This window comes from Cnephaeus nilssonii, assembly GCF_951640355.1.
Source record: "Cnephaeus nilssonii genome assembly, chromosome: 8".
In the NCBI taxonomy this organism is placed as follows: Eukaryota; Metazoa; Chordata; class Mammalia; order Chiroptera; family Vespertilionidae; genus Cnephaeus; species Cnephaeus nilssonii.
The window spans coordinates 70,731,543-70,752,118 of NC_137079.1; positions in this window are offsets into that span (position 1 = coordinate 70,731,543).

The window sequence follows — 20,576 nt, forward strand, 5'->3', positions numbered from 1 at the left end:
CTTTCTCCTGCCTCCCTAATAAATCACCAATGGATTTCATGTAACCACTTATGTCTTCTCTTTTAGTTGTAATGTGTAAAATAAGGTGCAAAATTGCCATTGTCCAGAGCAACATCTCAATCTGTTGAGATTTTGCTTGCCAGCAATTGTCGACAGTTTTGGCTCAAATAAACTCATGAAAATTCTTCACAGGTTTGAATGTTTCTTATTTGACAAGATCCTAAAAACTATGCTCTTTTACAATTTTAGTGTACATTGTATTTATTTTTCCTAATAAAAGAAAAAAAAAAGAATTAAACTTCTTCAACCATGATCTAAAGAGTCCATTCTGGAAAAAATCAGTTTCAGAGTGTTATGAAATATCTCTCTAGTTTTCTTTCAACACTATATTAATCAATTTAATACTTCTAAAAAAAAGTCCCCTTCTTTTCATTCTGAGAACACTATGCTTTATTTTCTTTTATTATCAATCTCTATTTTACTAATGCCTTGCATGCTTATGTAGAGTTATTATATTTCTTTTTTCTCTAATATGTTTTTATTGATTTCAGAAAGAGGAAAGGAGAGGAAGAGAGAGAAAAAAAATATCAATGATGAGAAAGAATTATTGATTGGCTGCCTCCTGCATGCCACCCACTGGGGATGGAGCCAGAAACCTGGGGCATGTACCCTGATCGGGAATCAAACAGTGACCTCCTGGTTCATGGGTCGACTCTCAACCACTGAGCAACACCAGCTGGGCCCATACTTATTTTTTTAATTGAATTTATTTGTTTACATTGGTGGATAAAATCATATAGGTTTAAGGTGTACAATTTTATAATACATCATCTATACGGCATATTGTGTGTTTACCACCTCAAGTTATGCCTCTTTCTTTCTTTTTTTTATTTATTTTTTGTTACTTTCAAAAAATATTTTTGACTAAAGAAAATTTCAGATAAATACAGACGTAGAGATGTTGCAGTGGTGAAGCCCCATGTCTCTGTTATCTAGTTACATAACTATTAACTCATGCCAATCTTATTTCATCTCTACCTTTACCTACTTCCCCTGGGTTATTTTGAAGCAAACCCCAGACATTATTTAATTTTACCTATTAACTTCTCAATATAAATCTCTAAAAGATAAAGGTTCTTTTAAAAAAATCTTTATTGTTGAAAGTATTACACATTCCCTCTTCCCCCCCTTGAACCCTTCTAGCCCACCCTCACCCTCTATCCCACCCCAGGCCTTTGCCACACTATTATCTGTGCCCATGGGTTATACATATATGCATACACGTTCTTTGGTTGATCTCTTCCGCCCACCCACCCAGCCCCTCCTTCCCTCTCAGAGAGAAGTTATGTCTCTTTCCATCACCATTTAACCCTCTTTATAGTCTCTTGCCTATCTCCACCCCCATTTCCCTCTGGTAATGACCATACTATTGTTTGTCATTATTTAATCCCTTCACCTTTTTACCCAGCCCCCTTGCCTTTGTTATATTTATTAAGAAAATATTTATTCTTAAAATATAAGATGATCTCTCTAAATTAAATATAACAAAGTTTTAAGTATTAATATTGATAAAATTACCTTAAACATTTAATATATTCTGATGTAATATGTTACAGTATACTTGTTTTCATTTTTTTTAAAAGTCTAACAAAGATAACAATATTTCATTCAATTAGTTATTTAATATATGATCTACTTTAAATATAAAAAGTAAACACACTTCAAGATTTATAGTATAATTTATTTATCTGTGGGTTTTTTATTATATGAATATATATCACAACAAATAAAAAATAAGTCCCATATATCTGTAGCAGCTAAAACCAACAACATAATGCTAGCTGGTTTGGCTTAGTGAATAGAGTATTGGCCCTCAGTCTGAAGGGTCCCAGCTTGATTTCCAGGCAAGAGCATTTACCTCTGCTGCAGATTAAATTTGGGCCCCGATTGGGTGCAGGAGGCAACCAATCAATGTGTCTCTCTCACATTGATGTTTCTTTCTCTGTGTCTCTCCCCTTCCCTCCTACTCTCTCTAAAAATGAATGGAAAAATATCCTTGGGTGAGGATTAACAAAAATAAAACCAGCAATATATTTTTAGTTAATGTGCTCTTTCACTCAATTTAGATCGATAATAGTATTATCCTAACTAATAATAGACAAATATGCAAATTGACCATACCTCCGACACACCTACAAGCCACGCCCACAAACCACACCCACCATCCCATCAGAGCGAGTATGCAAATTAAAACTTCCAAGATGGCTACAGTCACAGAGAGCAAGGTTTCCCAGGCAACAGAGGGAAACAAGCTTTCCACCAGCCATTGCAGGCCTAAGCCTCCACTCAAGCTACAAAGTTTCAATTATAAAAAGTAAACAAATTCAAACAGAAATGGCGTCAGAATGGAGCTTGAGAGAGCAGGCCAGGGTTGCCGCCGGCAACAGGGGAAGCAAAGCTTTCCGCACACCCTGGCCGGGACCACCCGCTTAAGGCAACAAAGTTTCAATTATAACCCCAACAGAAATGGCTGCCGGCCTCAGAGGGAGCCCCAGGCTTGGCTCCACTCCAGGCTACAAAGTTTCAATTGTAGAAGGAAAATAAATTCCAGATACCAGGGCCTCCCCTTGGGTTGCCAGGGGGCGTGGCCGGCCTGCAAACCACCACAGGCCCCTCGCTCAGGCCGCCCCACGCCCCAAAGGAACCCCACCCTGATCCGGGACAACCTTCAGGGCAAACCAGCTGGCCCCCACCCCTGTACCAGGCCTCTATCCTATCTAATAAAAGAGTACTATGCAGATTGATCACCACTGCAACACACAATATAGCTGCCCCATGTGGTCAAAGATCCTGCCCCCATGTGGACACAAGATGGCCAGCACAAGATGGCCAGCAGGGGAGGGCAGTTGGAGGTGATCAACCCTGCAGGAGAGGGCAGTTAGGGGTGACCAGGCCGGCAGAGGAGGGAAGTTGGGGGCAAACAGGCTGGCAGCAGAGTGGTTAGGGGGTGATAGGCTGGCAGGCAGAAGCAGTTAGGGGCAACCAGGAAGGCAGGCAGGCAAGCAGTTTGGGAGCCAGCAGTCCTTGATTGTGAGAGGAATGTCCGACTGCCCATTTAGGCCCGATCCTAAACGGGCAGTCGGACATCCCTCAAGGGGTCCCATATTGGAGAGGGTACAGGCTGGACTAAGGGACAACCCCCCTCCATGCACGAATTTCGTGCACCGGGCTTCTAGTATTCTATAAGATTTTAATTTAGTTTATATTTATATTCGAATACACATAAAACATAGTCCTCTGAGTGTTATTTATACTTTCAGATATAAAAAAGACAATATGAATTAATGCCAGTCAATGTACTTACTATGAAAAGAAAAATGACTATAATAAGTTAATAGAATTAATAATATAACCCGGATGAATATTTGCATTTATTTTCACTTGCCAAATTGAATGTGGGCAATTAACATCATAGACTCTAGACTGAAGAAGAAGGATATGATTTCTACCTCCCAATTTACTCATCTATAGAATGGGAAAGTGAGAATAATTTTAAAGAAGGTATTCAGTGTCTCCAGCATACACAGGGTGCGGCAAAAGTAGGTTTATTGTAGTCAGTATGCAGAACACAGTGTTTATTCTTGTATTGCTGTTTACTAATTATTGTATTATTTTCCATATGAACAACTATTTTTGCCTCACCCTGTGTTTAATAAAATCTATTAAAATTATTCTCAATATCATGATAATGCTTGAAACCCTCCACATTGAATCAGTGTTGCAAAAGTCTGTATCTCTGTCAATATAACATGATACTTGATACAGATAATATGAGAGCCACACTGAAAGAAAGCAGAATAGACAGAGCTATGGATTGCAACTTGGAATAAATTTCAGACTTTCTCTGCTTCTAAATTTAGTTGTCATTTGAGCAAGTTATGTAATTTTGCCTCTAGTTCTCCATCTGTAAAATATTATATAGCAATGTAAGTTAGAATAATGATATTGAAATATATAGCTTTGAAATTGTTAATTCCCAAAATCCATTTTTACCTGAAGGGGAGACAAAAGCTCATTAAGTATATTTTGATGTCTACCCTTGATATAAGGCAGAGATCAAAGTGAGGTCTTCTAAGCTAGTATTTATCAAAGTAGAACTCTGACTTCTCCTAAGCAATTGTTCTCCGTAAGATATGCATTCAGCCAGTAAAGGAACAGTCCCATTTGTCTTTTCCTTTAACTTTTTCATGGCCACTATTTTGTAACATTTCACCCTCTGGAGAAATAACTGCCTACTTCCTGTTAGTCTCATTAATACTCCCTTCAGTGAACTCCTGGCTGAGGCCTTAGGTGCTTTTCTTCAAATGGAGTCTGGCAACACCGATAGAGACAACTGATTAGGCTAGGGTGGTTAGATTCTTAACCATCTGCTTTCACAGCAAAGTGGAACAGCAAGCCTGCAGGCCAGGTACTACCAACAAATTCCTGTTTTGAAGAGTGCAAAACTAGATGAGTAAGATCATTGTCTATTCTTTATGTTATTAAGCCAGGCCTAATTTTTGAAGCATAGTCACTAAATTATGCAGCTACACTGGCTGGGCATATTTTGTACTTTTAAAATATTCATAATTAATGGAGTGGAATGGAAATGAAAGTATATAATAATTTCATACTTCTAGGAAGAAATCACAGAAACTTTTGTGTATACAGGAGATTTTGTGTTTTTGTGAAAATATCTATAAAATTGGCACATAAAATTATATATATATATATATATATATATATATATATATATATATATATATACATATATACGAGAAGCCATCATTTTTATTTGATGACTTGCATTTAGTCAGTGTATATGAAGGTATTTAGCAAATCAAAAGTTAAATTTTGTATAAAAGGTATGTTTTCTTGATAGAACTCAACAATAACATCTTCTATTACTATTCCATTGAAAGGTCAAAATATAACTCATTTATAAAGATTTTTAAGCAATTTAAATTTCAGACCAAGATATGAAGTTATTTTAACAAAAGTGGCATTATTTCCAACCATTCCTTAAAATACAAATATATCCAAGGGAGCAACAACTTATACTGAGCTGCTGGAAAAATATGTTAAATTTACTGTTATACTTTACAATTAATATGCATATATAAGACATTGGCTCTTATGACCTCAAGTAAATAAAGTCTGACATTTTAGAATGTGAAAATGTTTTATTTCTATACTGTGAAGTATTTCACTAGCCATCAAAAGCATGTTTCTGCTTTATAAACTGGAACGGAACTTCTATGTCAGATGACCTATTATTTAGCTGATTCATGGGTGTGTTTTATAATTTAAGTCAACTCTCTCCATTAAACTTATTAACATGAAGCAATATGCCTTTAATCAAAATGTTTGTGTTTTAACTTTATTACTATTGTGTCATGAATGCAAAAGGAAGAAAACAAAATGTTGTCACCCCAAAATATGCCACTTTGGCATGAGATTTGGTTTGAACTCAAAGCAATTAAAAACCAGAAGACTCAGAGAAAGCTTTTTCTTTCCCCTCAACCACCTAAATTTACAATGAAAAGAGCTATTACCAGAGGTACGGTTTTACCTCAGAGATTTAGCTACACAACAGTAACCTTCCTTTGCCAAATATCCTGACTTCCTTCCTGTGAGTGACAGGAAGAAGTGTGTGTGTGTGTGTGTGTGTGTGTGTGTGTGTGTGTGTGTGTGTGTGAGAGAGAGAGAGAGAGAGAGAGAGAGAGAGAGAGAGAGAGACCACCCCAAAGACTCCAGACTCTTTTATTCTAAAGCACAAAACTTTGCTTTCCCCACATTTACCGCGTGTCTAAATACAAACTATTGTGTACTTCAAGCAACATCTATTAGGGAAGGAAAATGCAGCTTAAAGCAAAGGGTGGGGGTGTCAGAAGTGAGTAATGCTTCTTGTCCCCCCAGCTGAAGTCCTCAGAGGCCTGCCTTTCGAATCCACATTTATCTCTTGGCGCCTGGGAGGTTAGGGAGCGCAGCATTATCCTGGGAGGGGAAGGTCAACCGGGACTGCACCCATGGTACTCTCCCCAAGTTTCATTTCCTCACCCACCCGGGTCGCTTTCCACACCACCACTGATCCAGTTAGTGGGGTCAGAGGTCTGCAGCTGGAAGCCTCCAGACAGAGAGCGCACTGGGGGCCGGTGGTCCAGCTCTGAGGCCCCTGAGTCCATGCCCCACCCCCTGCCAGCTTCCTGCCTGTGGGCAGTGGTTCCAGATATTCCACCTTGCTGTGCGCCCGACTCAATCCAACTGGGTGCAGGGAGAGATTGGGCGGGTCAGTGGCAGGCAGCCCCGCAGCTAGCACCTTTGAATTGCACGCCACTGGGGGGAAAAGAAAAAGCCTCCCCAGAAAGAGGTTTTTCAAAAGCCTTCAGGAAACCACAACTGTTAAACAGCCATCCGGGACCACTTGGGGGATGTTCGACTGCCAGTTAGGCCTAAACTGCTGCTGCCACTTGGTAGTGCTGCCACAGAGTCAGGAGAGGCTCCCGGGAGGCAGCTGTATGCATGCTAGCCATGAGCATGGCTTCTGGCTGAGTGGCACTCCCTCTGTGGGAGCACACTGACCACCAGGGGGCAACTTCTGTGTTGAGCATCTGCCCCCTGGTGGTCAGTGCATATCATAGCAACTGGTCAACCTGTCATTCTGGTCATTCCGGTCAATCCGCCATAAAGGTCACTGGGCTCTTACCTATAATAATAAAAGCCTAATATGCTAATTAGACCAGACATCCTTCCCAGCGTCCTTCCTTCACAGTGGGCGGGGTCCCGAGGCAGAGGCCCGCAGCTGCTATGGCAGGTGGGGGATGAGGCACAGGCGGCTGCCGCAGCAGACAGGGGCCAAGTCCCTTGCATGAATTTCATGCATCGGGCCTCTAGTATATATACATTTAATTGAAAAATGTCTCTTCATGTGAAAATAGAATTGCAGGAGAATTTTTAAATGCAGGTATTTGAAATATATAGATTCTACAACATGGTTATTAGAGTACATTAATTTCTTAGCATATTGTTTATAAGTAATGATAGAGAAAATTAATTTCTCTTACAGTAAAAGGAAGTATGAATTAAAATTGCATAAAATAATGTTTGAAAAAAAGACTAATGACTTCTTAAATCATAACAGCTATTGTTATGTTTTGCACAAAGGATTTTGTATTGTATTATCATCATAATTTCCCTTTGGACTTTTTAAATAGGTTTCCATCTAAAAATTCAATGCATTTCAGTCAATAATCTCATGTAAAAGAATAAAATAACCATGTAGTTTTTAATCACTGGGGTTGTTTTGAGAATCAGGCTCACATAGCTAAAAAAAAAATAAAAATAATAATTTAGGTAATTTAAAAAATACAACATGCTATTATAATTATATTGCACAACTATGTTCTCCAAATACCTGATATTAGGACATAATTTATATATAATTGAAATAATTTTACTAACCATAATGGCCATTAAATCAAATTGAAGATATATGGATTGATTAATAACTCTTTATGAAATTTCATGAGCTACCTTTTTATAAAGACTATCTGAGAAAAAATACTTTGTTACATCATTTTTAAAAATAATATAGATGCAAAGGATTATCATTTAAATTTTAATTTAGTCTTAGTTTAGATTAATATAATTTTCAAAAATTATAAATTTTAAGAAAATAATTTAATAGATATTTATTAATATTAAAATATTTCTATAGGCAATTTAAGAATTAAATGCAAGGTACACTTTTATACTAGAGCAATTCATTAGACTATAGCATGTATTGTGCTAAATTAAATTTACTCTATTTTCTGTGGTATTTGGGGCTAAGAATAAGTTAAGAAATGCATGTGTAAATTCAACAGAAGCTATACATGGGGGTACTAGGTAATACTTCTCTAATAATACCTACTTTTTATTAATGTATTACCAACAGCTGTTTAATAGGGAAAAAAATCTCCATATTATTCCTCCCATTTTGAGGGGGGGATCCATTCTAAATACTGAATCCCTTGAAAAATTTTACTGTCTTTCAATTCATTTACCAATTACATTTTTGAAGGTGCTTCCTTTTCTGTTTAGGAGTGTATAAAATATTCTACCTTTACCCTTATGTGCTAAACAACAACAAAAATGACAAAATATATTTTTAAAAAATAACTGTGGCTTCTGAGAAAAAGGAAAAATATGAGGTGAGAGATACTATTTATTATTCCCTAAGGTTTTGGCTAGACTTAATTTCAAGATTCTTGCTCTCAGAGTCCAGGAATATCGCTCAGTTGAGCAGACAGATATTGAAGTATGGAAAGGCAAAATGGCTAGAAAATATCAAAGTAGAGTATATAATGGTAGAAACTTACACAAAAGAATAACTCATGACACTGCAATAGGGATCTAACTGAGTCTTTGACTAGACAACATTCTACATATTTGTAGGGTGAAAACAGATGGCATTGGGAAAGAACAACATTCAAATAAGGAACAATTACCAGAAGGTTTCTAGGTATGAGCAATTCCCATAACTCACACAGTGCAAGAATTTAATGGGGTTTCCTCTATCTGAAGTGGAGAATTCTCACTGAATACATGACGCATGCGGCGTACACTTCAGAAGGAATCGCATTACTAATGATGCTAAATTAGTCCTAGAAGAAAGCCTACCACCAAAGGAGCAAACTAATGCTCAGGAATATAACTGCTTTCCAGAAATTATCAACCACTTTTTAAACGAATAACACAAAAGTCAGCTCTTCTATGTGCAAATCACAGCACTCAGACTCCAATAAAATATTACTAGACATATTAAACAGACAAATGGGACCCAGAATTAGAAGATATATCACTCATTTGAAAGTGACCTAAAAATGGCAAAGAAGATGGAATTCACAGAAAATGACATTAAAAGAGCAGTCTAAGAATGTATCATATACTGAGGGTTGAATATAATGTGGCGAGAAAGGAATAATATTAAAAAAGACCCAAAATGGAACTAATACAGATGTAAAATACAATATCTGAAAAATTTTAACTCGAAGGGCTATAAAACAAGATAAAAACCACAGGAGGAAGAAAATCAGTGAATTTAAAAGTGTAGCAAAAAGACATTTTCAAAAGAATATATTAGAAACAAAAATAGGGTGTAACACATGGTGCCATATCACATGATCTAACATTTAGACACACAAAACACACACAAAAACTCACATACAGTATATTCTAAAAGGAGATGTGGGGCAACAGGACAAGTATTTAAATAAATAACTTCTGAACATTTTCCAAATTTGTAAAAACTATAAACTTAGAGATTTCAAAAACTAAAACATTTCAAACAACATAAATATAAAGAAAACCATTTCAAGGTACATTACAATCAAATTGGCAGAGGACAGTGTTAGGAAAAAATCTTGAAAACAATAAATGATAAAGGACAAATTACATAAAGTAGAAAAAAAGATAAGACTGACAACAGACTTCTGGTCAGACATAGTTAAGGTAGAAGATAATGTATCAATACCTTTAAAGAGAGAGAAACCAAGATGGAGGCAAAGGTAAACTCTTAATCTGCCGCCTCGCACAACAATTTCAAAACTACAACTAAAAGACAAAACGTCTATCACCCAGAACCACAGGAAAGCTGGCTGAGTGGAAGTTCTACAACTAGAAGGAAAGAGAAAAGAACACAAGCGCTGAAAAGCTGAGGTACAGAGGCACGGGAATCCGGCTGGTGGCTGGCGACTGGGTGTACTGCTTTTTTTCAACCCGAAGGGAAACAAGCTCCCAATTACTCTGAAATCCAGTTTCTGGGAAGACGTGGGGGACCCAGATGCCTACAGGGAGAAGCTGGACTGTTGGCCAATGGGTTGGAAAGTGAGAGTGACTTCCTGGCAGAGACGCTCCCAGCAATCATTGTTTACTGTGCTGGAGCGCGGGACGCAGGGACTTGGAAATGCAGAAAGGCAGAGAAGGCAGACTAGCAGCCATTGCTGTTTGCCACACCCTAGCCTAGTGACACCCTGAGACCCTGCCCCGCACAATCTACAAACACACCCAAGCTCTGCGCAGCGGCTTTTGCATATAAATGGCCTGCACTGTCGAAGCTTAACCTAACAAACTGCAGCTCTGGTCAGACAGCTCCAAAACCTCCAAATCCCAAGCAAAGAGGAGAAAACTGTAGTTCTTGCTGTAGATCCTGCTGGGTGGCCTCAGACAGTAGCTGACCTGCACCCCCTTGCAGATCCAGAAACTAGTGTATCTAGTGGTCTGTGTGAGACGACACCAGATCTCAACTACTCTCATAAGGGACACATTCAAGAGGCAGACTCAGTGAGCACCAAAGCTCCACTGGAACAAGTCCTGCCCCATAAACGTGTCTCCACCACAGCAATTCTTCCATTATAGACACAGCAGGTACTCACAGCCAATTGGCCTGGAGGTCAATTCCTCCCAGTGACACCAACAGCAATCAAGACTTAACTACAACAAGGCTGTACAGTCCACAAAGGGGTGCACCAAGACTGTCCACCTCAGGTAACTGGGAGGCTGACCCATTGAACCATATAGGACACCTAAGCACACAAAGCCACCCTACCAACTCAGGGAAGCAGTGAAAATGAGGAGACAAGAAAACAGAGAACAAACAAAAGAAATCGAGGAGAACAAACGACTGGATATAGAGTTCAAAACCACTGTTATAAGGTTTTTCAAGTATTTCCTGGAAAAGGCTGATAAATTTAATGAGACCCTCGAGGATATGAAAAAGGACCAACTGGAAATTAAACATACACTGACTGAAATAAAAAATATTATACAGAGACCCAAGAGCAGACTAGAGAAACACAAGAATCAACTCAAAGATTTGGAATACAAAGAGGTAAAGGACACTCCTCCGGAGAAGCAAGAAGAGAAGAGAAGCCAGAAAATTGAAGATAGTGTAAGGAGCCTCTGGGACAACTTCAAGCGTATCAACATCAGAATTATGGGGGTACCAGAAGAAGAGAGAGAGCAAGATACTGAAAACCTATTTGAAGAAATAATGACAGAAAAATTCCCCCACCTTATGGAAGAAATAGACTTACAAGTCCAGGAAGCACAGAGAACCCCAAACAAAAGGAATCCAAAGAGGACCACACCAAGACACATCATAATTAAAATGCCAAGGGCAAAAGATAAAGAGAGAATCTTACAAGCAGCAAGAGAAAAACAGTTAGTTACCTACAAGGGAGCACCCATATGATTATCAGCTGATTTCTCAACAGAAACTATGCAGGCCAGACGGGAATGGCAAGAAATATTCAAAGTGATGAATAGCAAGAACCTACAACCAAGATTACTCTACCCAGCAAAGTTATCATTCAGAATTGAAGGGCAGATAAAGAGTTTCACCGATAAGAAAAAGCTAAAGGAGTTCATCACCACCAAACAAGTATTATATGAAATGCTGAAAGGTATTCTTTAAGAAGAGGAAGAAGAAGAAAAAAGTAAAGATAAAAATTATGAACAACAAATGCATATCTATCAACAAGTGAATCTAAAAGTCAAGTGAATTAAAAATCTGAGGAACAAAATAACTGGTGAATATAATAGAATCAGGGGCATAGAATGGGAGTGGATTGATAATTCTCAGGGGGAAAGGGGTGTCTCTGTGGAGGGTACAGGAAGAGACTGGACAAAAATCGTACACCTATGGATGAGGACAGTGGGGGGGAGGTAAGGGCAGAGGGTGGGGTGGGAACCAGGTGGAGGGGAGCTATGGAGGAAAAAAGGAGAAACAATTGTAATAATCTGAACAATAAAGATTTATTAAATTAAAAAAATACCTTTAAAGAGTAAAATAGGGAAAAACTGCTTAATTAGATACTATACCTAATCCTATATAATAAAGAGGTAATATGCAAATTGACTGTCATGCCCTCACAAGATGGCTGCCTACAACCAGGCCGGCAGGAGGGTTAGTGAGGGACGACCAATGACTGAACAAGCAGGCTGCGTGGGGCGACCAGGTTGGCAGGGGGATTACTGAGGAACAATCAAACGACTGAACAGCAGGCTGCTTGGGGTGACCAGGCTGGCGAGGGGGGATAGCTGGAGTCTGGGGATGACCAGGCCAGCAGGGGGGGCAGTAAGAGGCAACGAGGCTGGCGGGGGGGGCGGGGATGTTAGGGGCGACCAGGCAGGCAGGCAGGCAGGTGAGCGATTAGGAGCCAGTGGTCCAGGATTGTGAGAGGGATCCCAGACTGGAAAGGGTGCAGGCTGGGCTGAGGGTACCCCCCCCATGCACGAATTTTGTGCACTGGCCCTCTAATATATATATATATATATATATATATATATATATATATATATATATGAAATTGTGCATGGGGGGAGTTGTCCCCGGTGCATGAAATTTGTGCATGGGGGGGAGTTGTCCCTCAGCCCAGCCTGTCCCCTCGGGAGTTGTCTGACTGCCAGTTTAGGCCCGATCTGCAGGGATCAGGCCTAAACTGGCAGTTGGACATCCTCTCGCAATCCGGGATGCTGCACGCACCAGTGACCATACTTTTCATACAGGTTAAAGGCATCTTGCTTTTGTAGGGGCAGCTACATATTTTGCCCTGATTATAAAAAGTAGTACATAACATGATCTTTCTGAGGCAGTAGTACCATTTTCTCCATCTTATGGGTGGAAAAACTGAAGCAGAGAGAAGTTAAGTAATTGGCTTTGTCACACAGTTACAAGTGTCAGAATCAGGGCTGACCACAAAATGTGCAAGCCAGAGTCCATGCAAGTCATCATTGCATCATCCTGTTTTTTCAGAGTTAGAGTAGCCTTGCCAGGTTTTAATTTTTAAGTCTAAGAGACAGTTTCCAATATATAGGGTAGGGTCCCTAGGCCTGGCCAGTGATTAGGGTTGATCTGTGGAGTGACTGGAGGGGCAATGAGGGGGGGGAGGGGCGGGCTCGCTGGCACCTGCCTTGGCTGGCAACCTGGTGCCACCCGCTGGTTGGCCCTGCCCCCTTACCACTGCTGTCAGTCGCTTCCCTCTTGGAGGGCAGATGCTCCCTGGTGGTCAGTGCATGTCATATCATCCAGTCATTCCACCGGTCAGTCTGCCATTTGATCGATTTGCATATCAGGGTTTTATTATATTGGAGATATAGATGATAGATAGATAGATAGATGATAGATAGATAGATAGATAGATAGATAGATAGACCGTATTTTATATATGCATATACTGTATATATACACTGAGTGGCCAGATTATTATGATCTCTGAATGCATAATAATCTGGCCACTCAATGTATATCTTATATAATAAAAGGCTAATATGCAAATTGTCCCCTCAACCAGGAGTTCAACCAGCAGGCAGGCTGGCCAACTGCCCATGTCCCCTCTAATATATATATATTAGAGACCCAGTGCTTGAATTTGTGCATGGGTGGAGTCTCATTAGAGGCCACTCAGTGTATATCCATAATACACGTATAATAATGACTTTTTCAGGCAAACATTGTTAGCAGATGATCTCCACTATAAGAAATATCATAGCAAGTTCTTCAGGCAGAAGGAAAATGATACTAGATAGAAAACTGTATCTACAGAAAGACTCAAGAGAGCCTAAATATGCTACATGTATGAGTATATTCAAATGCTCAAAGGTGGTAAAATGTTCCATTCACTTTTCAATATGCAGTAATCTGGTACCCATCCTTATATCTCCATATTTCTGATTACACCTCCTAATAGCCAAATTCAAAAATATCGTTAGGGTTTATTTACCTATTATTGAATATTGAATGTTGTTTGGGAAGATGCAAAACAAGGTCATTTCAGGTAGAGGAAACAGGATTTGTAAAGCCCATGGGCTTGAAATAGACAAAGAAAATAATTATATGACTATGAGTAAGTTAGAGGAATCGATGTTGAATTTTTGGCAGATTTTGAAGCATTTTATGCATTTTATAAGGGCATAAACTTGAATTGCCTTATACATATGGGGAGAGAGCGATAAAGAATTCATTTCATGATCTTTAAGAAACAAAATGTGTTTTAGAAACATTGGGCACAGTTGTATAAAAGATTATCATTTTGATAAAAAATTTATTGGTACGTGAAACAAACTTCTATCCCTTTTTTTAAAAAAATGTTTCCTCTGTGCGATTTGGTCTTCTTGACTTTGCCGCCCAATGCACAAAAAGAGAGGATAATATGCTGATCTAATTGTTCCAATCCAAGTCTCATTCTTTTGGCTGATTATGAAGAGTACATAAATAAATTTAGAGCCCAAGGAAATGTAGAATTTACAGTAATTTACATGGGAGGAAACAACAAAATGAAAAAAAAGAACCTTATGGGAAAATCTCCTTTGTGAGTTTTGAATATTGGCTTTTTAAGTCATGTATATTGAAAAAAAAATGTGACAAATATTATAGGGTGAAATGTGACAGTTGGTTTTGCTGGCTCTTTGTAATACACAAGGAAGGGATTTGTTGGGTCATAAAAGACTAGTGAGGATTCTCAAACTACAAGCCATTTCTGTCCCTCCCCTACATAGGGGGACTTTGAGAGCAGAGAAAACACATTAGGATTGAGAGTGCCACATGTAAAAAGTGAAGTAAAGATAGAAGGCTTAATTCATACAAATCATGAACATTGGGGTTAGTACTAGAAAATTAGTTTCCTCCTGTCATAACAGAATTTTGTTCCTGTCACCAAAAATCATCATTCACAGATGATGTGAACATATCCCCTCTCTCCAATTAGTGTCTGAAGTGGTGGTGGTAGACTGAGTGGGAATTGTTGTGAGACTGAACCCTTAGCCTGTGGGGTCTGATATTATCTCAGGTGGATGGTGTCAGAATATAGTTTAATTGCAGGACATCCAGCAGATGTTGGACAATTGCTTGGATTTTTTTGGTAAACCACTACAGGTCTTAATTGCATAGTAAAATCTACATACCCTTTCTTCTAAATTGTTCCCAATTGCATACAAATAGTACTTAGTATTTTCTGTTTGAAAGTATTCCAGTTTGCTTAGTTGTTTATTCTTTTATTTTTCTTCCAAAGAGATTATAAATTCCACTAGAGCAAGGGCTATCACTATTTGTTTAACTATGTATATGTAGCACATAGATCATTGCAAGAAGTCTAAAATGCATCCTGAAATTAGTGGGGAGTCATTAAAGTAGATTTAAGCACCAGAAACCACATGATCAAATTTGCATTATGTATTGTTCATGGGCCTGTTGGAAAGAATGATGGAACAGAATATAACTGTAAGAACACTGATCTATTACTTGGCTGCTCAATCTGCTGCATCATTAATTTCCTCCTCTACGCTAGATCATGCCTATCCGCATTAAAACATGCTATCAAACCCACAAAAATTTTTAATTATCAATGTTCCTTCCAGCAGCATTTCAGTTTTCACACTTCCCTCTAGAACAACATCAAAAATTCTTCAAACATTAAATGTATTAATTTTTGTATTTTGTAAAAAAAATAATATAAATGGAACCACTTTACAATGGACTTAGAGGGGCCATCCCAGAGGAACTACCTTGCAGGACTTACTCCTCAAATCCTTGGAATCCTAAAACTGAGTAAAATAACCTTTGGACTGTGCCTAAAGCATCACTGTACTCCCAAAGACTATTTGTTATGACTCTTGGGCTGACAATTAAAGACCTTCTATAGAATAAACATCACAATGTTAGCTTATCTGCACATGTAGAACTTCCTTCCTTGGTATATTAACACAGAGATTCTCTTCTTCTGTCATGTAATCATTCTCCTTCCCTTTCTCATAAATACTCCTTGCCTTCACTTTCTAAGCAGAACACTATTTGGGTTTCTGGGTGATTCAGTGCTTCCTGAATAGTTATTCTTTCAATGTGAAACACTTGTTGTTTCTCACTTTTGTCATTTTATTTTTTTAATTTTTTTAAATATATTTTATTGATTTTTTACAGAGAGGAAGGGAGAGGGACAGAGAGCTAGAAACATCAATGAGAGAGAAACATCGACCAGCTGCCTCCTGCACACCACCTACGAGGGATGTGCCCGCAACCAATGTACATGCCCTTGACCAGAATCGAACCTGGGACCTTTCAGTCCGCAGACCGACGCTCTATCCACTGAGCCAAACCGGTTTCGGCTGTCATTTTATTTTATTTTATTTTATTTTATTTTATTTTATTTTATTTTATTTTATTTATTTTATTTTATTATTACTAGAGGCCTGGTGCATGAAATTTGTGCACTGGAGGGGTGTCCCTCAGCCCAGTCTGAACCCTCTCCAATCTCTGACATCCTTTTCGCAATCCAGGACTGCTAGCTCCTAACCACTTCTGCCTGTCAGCCTGATCGCCCCCTAACTGCTCCCCTGCCAGCCTGATTGCTGCCTAACTGATCCCCTGCCAGCCCAGTCTCCCCCAACTGCCCTCCCCTGCTGATCAACTTGTGGTGGCCATCTTGTGGCAACATGAGGGCGTCACATGAGAGCGTGATGCCACCTAGGCTTTTATTACATAGGGTTTTATTTCAATTAATTGATTTGAGAGAGAAAGAGGGAGGGAGAGCAAGAAAGAGAGAAACATTAATTTGTTTTTCCACTTACTTATGAATTCATTATTTGATTCTTGTATGTGCTCTGACCTAGGATCCAACCTGCAACCTTGGAGTATCAGGACGATGCTCTAACCAACTGAGCTGCCAGGTCAGGACCTGGCCTTTAATTTTAGGTGAACAATTTCAATTCTCATTCTTACCAGTTCATACCTCATTCTTTCAAAAAAATTAAGCCATATATTTATTGAAGTATACTAAAGACATGGAAATGTATACAAACCGTAAGTCTACATATTGATTAATTTTATAAAAAGAAATCAACATTACCCTGATTTGGAAATTTTTTAGAACCTCAAAAACTGCACTGTGCACTTTTCCAGAAATGATATACCAAAGCTGAATAATATTAATATTTCTGTTACCATATATATAATTTAAATGTTTTAAAAATATTTTTATTAATCAATAATTATTTTTTGTATAAATTAAACAGTATTAATTGGCCAACACTTATTTTTACTTCTACTACTGCTTGATATTTTGGTTGTTTCAAATTATTTTAGTATGGAAAAATCTCACTATGAATATTCTTGTGTATGTTGTTTGATACATGTATGTAAGCACTTCTGTTGAGAGTGGAATCCACATAATTATAAAAGTGATAGAGCATAGTATATGCACATGTTAAGACATAGGAAATTCTAGACACAAATTTTATAAAGGATTTCTGGTCAAGGGCAATAGTTTGGTTGTTGGTTTGCTATTCAGCCCAGATTGGGGCACATTCAGGAGACAACCAATAGATGTATTTCTCTTACATCAATGTTTCTCTCTCTCACTCTCTGTCCCCCTCTCTTCTCTCCCTCTATCCTTTTCTCCCATTCTCCCTAAAAAGCAATGGTGAAAATATCCTGGGGTGAGGAATAACAAGAACAACAAAAAAGCATTTGTGCTGCTGACAAGCCTATGGGGAAAAAATGTGATGGATTCAGTTGTTTCAAATTATCACCAACACCATATATTTAGTCTTTATAATATTAGACATTGAGATGCATATATATAACAATTTCATTGTGGTTTTAATTTCCATTTCTCTTAACATGTTAATGTAAAACTTTTAACATGCATTTTAGTAGACATTTTTATTTCTTCTTTTAAGAAGTACTTACCTTCCATCTTTTTTACATTAAATTTTCAGTCATTTTACTTAAAATTTCAGGAGATTTTTGTGTGTGTTTTTAAGGTATACACATCTTTTTTATTAATATATATATATATATATATATATATTGATTTCAGAAAGGAAAGGAGAGGGAGAGAGAGATAGAAACATCAATGATGAGAGAGAAGCATTGATTGGCTGCCTCCTGCACACCCCCTACTGGGGATCAAGCCTGCAACCCAGCCATGTGCCCTTGACAGGAATTAACCCAGGACCCTTCAGTCCGCAGGCCAACACTCTATCCACTGAACCAAACCAGCTAGGGAAGGAGTTTATTTTATATTCCACATAAATATTTGTATGTGCAAATATCATCTTATTTGCTGTCTTTAGTTTCCTCTATTACTTGACATTATGAAGTCTTGACCAGATGGCAATAATTTTTTAGATGAATTTAAAGATAAATATGTGTCCTCTGATACATGAGTACAACTTGGTCATAATATATTATACATTATATATATATATATATATATATATATATATATATATATATATATATATATATATGTTTATCAGTGGACTCCTTTAGCTAATATTTGGTTCACATCCAATCATCTAATGTGAACTGGAAAATTTCCTCAAACACTCTGAGACTTCACTGAAAATTCTACAGTTCTTTACCATTGTCATTTAAGGGTTTAGTGAATCAAATATCAAGCTTAATAATATTAATTGTACCTCATATTGGAAAGCTATTTATATAATAATTTACAAACAAAAAAGTTCATAAATTTCTTAAATGCAAATTCTTCTTAGATTTTCTTATAGCATCATTATCATTTCATCTAATACTGATTCAGTAACCTTCAAGTCATAGCACAATAGGCCAAATATCTTCAAATACACTGTATTATGTTGGGTGATTTTTCTATTTCACCCCTCTTAACACTGGTTTTAATGATGAAAAAGGAGAGTTAAAGCACAAAAAAATTTTTTTCCTTCTATATTCAATATTCTGACCCAATATTAGGATGATAGTTGTCTCCATTCATTCACCACATTCCCAATTTTAATTGACTTAATAGTTAGGAAGAAGATAAATTCTGTAAATGTGAAAGCAAATTTGCTACACAGTTAATGGGAAATATTCTTCAAATGGCAACATCTTTGTCCAAAATTTTTGAAACTTGCCTATTTTCTTTTTCTACAGAATAGTTTTGAATATATATTAGAGGCCTGGTGAACAGAGGGGGGATTTCCTCAACTCAGCCTGTACCCTCTCCAATTGGGGACACCTTGTGGGATGTCTGACTGCCATTTTAAACCAGCAGTCAGACATCCCTCTCACAATCTGGGACCACTGGCTCCTAACTGCTCACCTACCTGCCTGTCTGATTGCCCCTAACTGCCTCTGTCTGCCAGCCTCATCACCCCTAACTGCCCTCTCCTACAGGCCTGATGTCACCCCCAACCGCCCTCCTCTGCTGGCCAATTTGGTTCTGATTGGTCGGTTCCTATGCCAGTCAGCGTCAAAAGCTCCACCTCCTAGACAGCCATTGGCTCCCCACAGCACCCAGATTTGGTTCTCATTGGTCAGTTCCTATGCCAGTCAGTGTCAGAAGCTCCGCCTCCTAGGCAGCCATTGGTTCCCCACAGCACCCACTTTTAGTTTTGATTGGTTGGTTCCTATGCCTGCCAGCACCTCCAGGCCTGTCTCTGGGCCTGATCAAAGAGACAGAGGCCGGGAGAGAAAGAAAAGCCTGGCTGCTGGCGAAGATCAGAAAGAAAGAGGGAGAGAAAGAGAGAGGTAAGTACACTGATCAACAGCTTCCACTGAGGCTGCAGATCAGACCCTGACTCACTTTCTGGGTCTCAGCCACCTGGGCAGTCAGTGTTGGGTCGCCAGGCTGTAGCTGGGAAACCCAGCACTGACTTCCGGATGGTCTGCATTTGGTCTCAGGCTCGGCCCCTTCCCAAGCCCCAGGCTTTAGGCTTGGGAAGTGCCCCCCACTGCCCCACACCTCCGATCGCAGGCTCGGCCCCTCTGGTGGCCGGCTGGGAGTGACCTGGGTGCTGAGGAGGTTCCCCGGACCCAGGTATGTATGCAAATTAACTGCCATCTTTGTTGGGTTAATTTGTATACTCACTCTGATTGGCTGTGGGCGTAGCGGAGGTACGGTCAATTTTACATGTTTCTCTATTATTAGGTAAAATATATATATATTTTTTTTTTCTGCTGTCCTCAATCTTCCTTCCTAAGTTCACTGTGTGCCATTCTTTCCACTTACTGGTGTAGGCAATCTAGGATGTATCTGTGGATTTTCCCATGAAGCTTTGCTTTCCAGAACTACTTTCCCTCTCTATCCTTGCTATCTGCACCAGGTTATAGGAATTTTTATTCTTTTAGGCCATAACAAAGTGCCGGGTACACAGAAACATTACAAAAACAGTTAAATTTATTAAATCTTCAGTTTTCAAGAATTATTACTGTAGCTCTGTCATTAATGGTAACATTGTACCACCTGTTTTATGAGTTTTCAGAAAATTGGATGGTTTGCAATTCTGCTACAACCATTTGTGAGCCATAAAATTCCAAAGATGTGCCTGAACGCCAAGGAGGCTTACCACTTCATGGCCACAGAAGCTTCTGGGCTTCTGCCTGGATGTGTGAAGTTGTAAATTTCTGTGCAGGGCTTCTCAAAAATAAATATGCATATAAGTCACCTGGAAATCTTAGATGGTAAATCCTGATTCAGCAATTGGAGTGGCACTTCACAAATGCACATCTGCCAAGTTTTCACGATGCTGCTGGCCTGTGG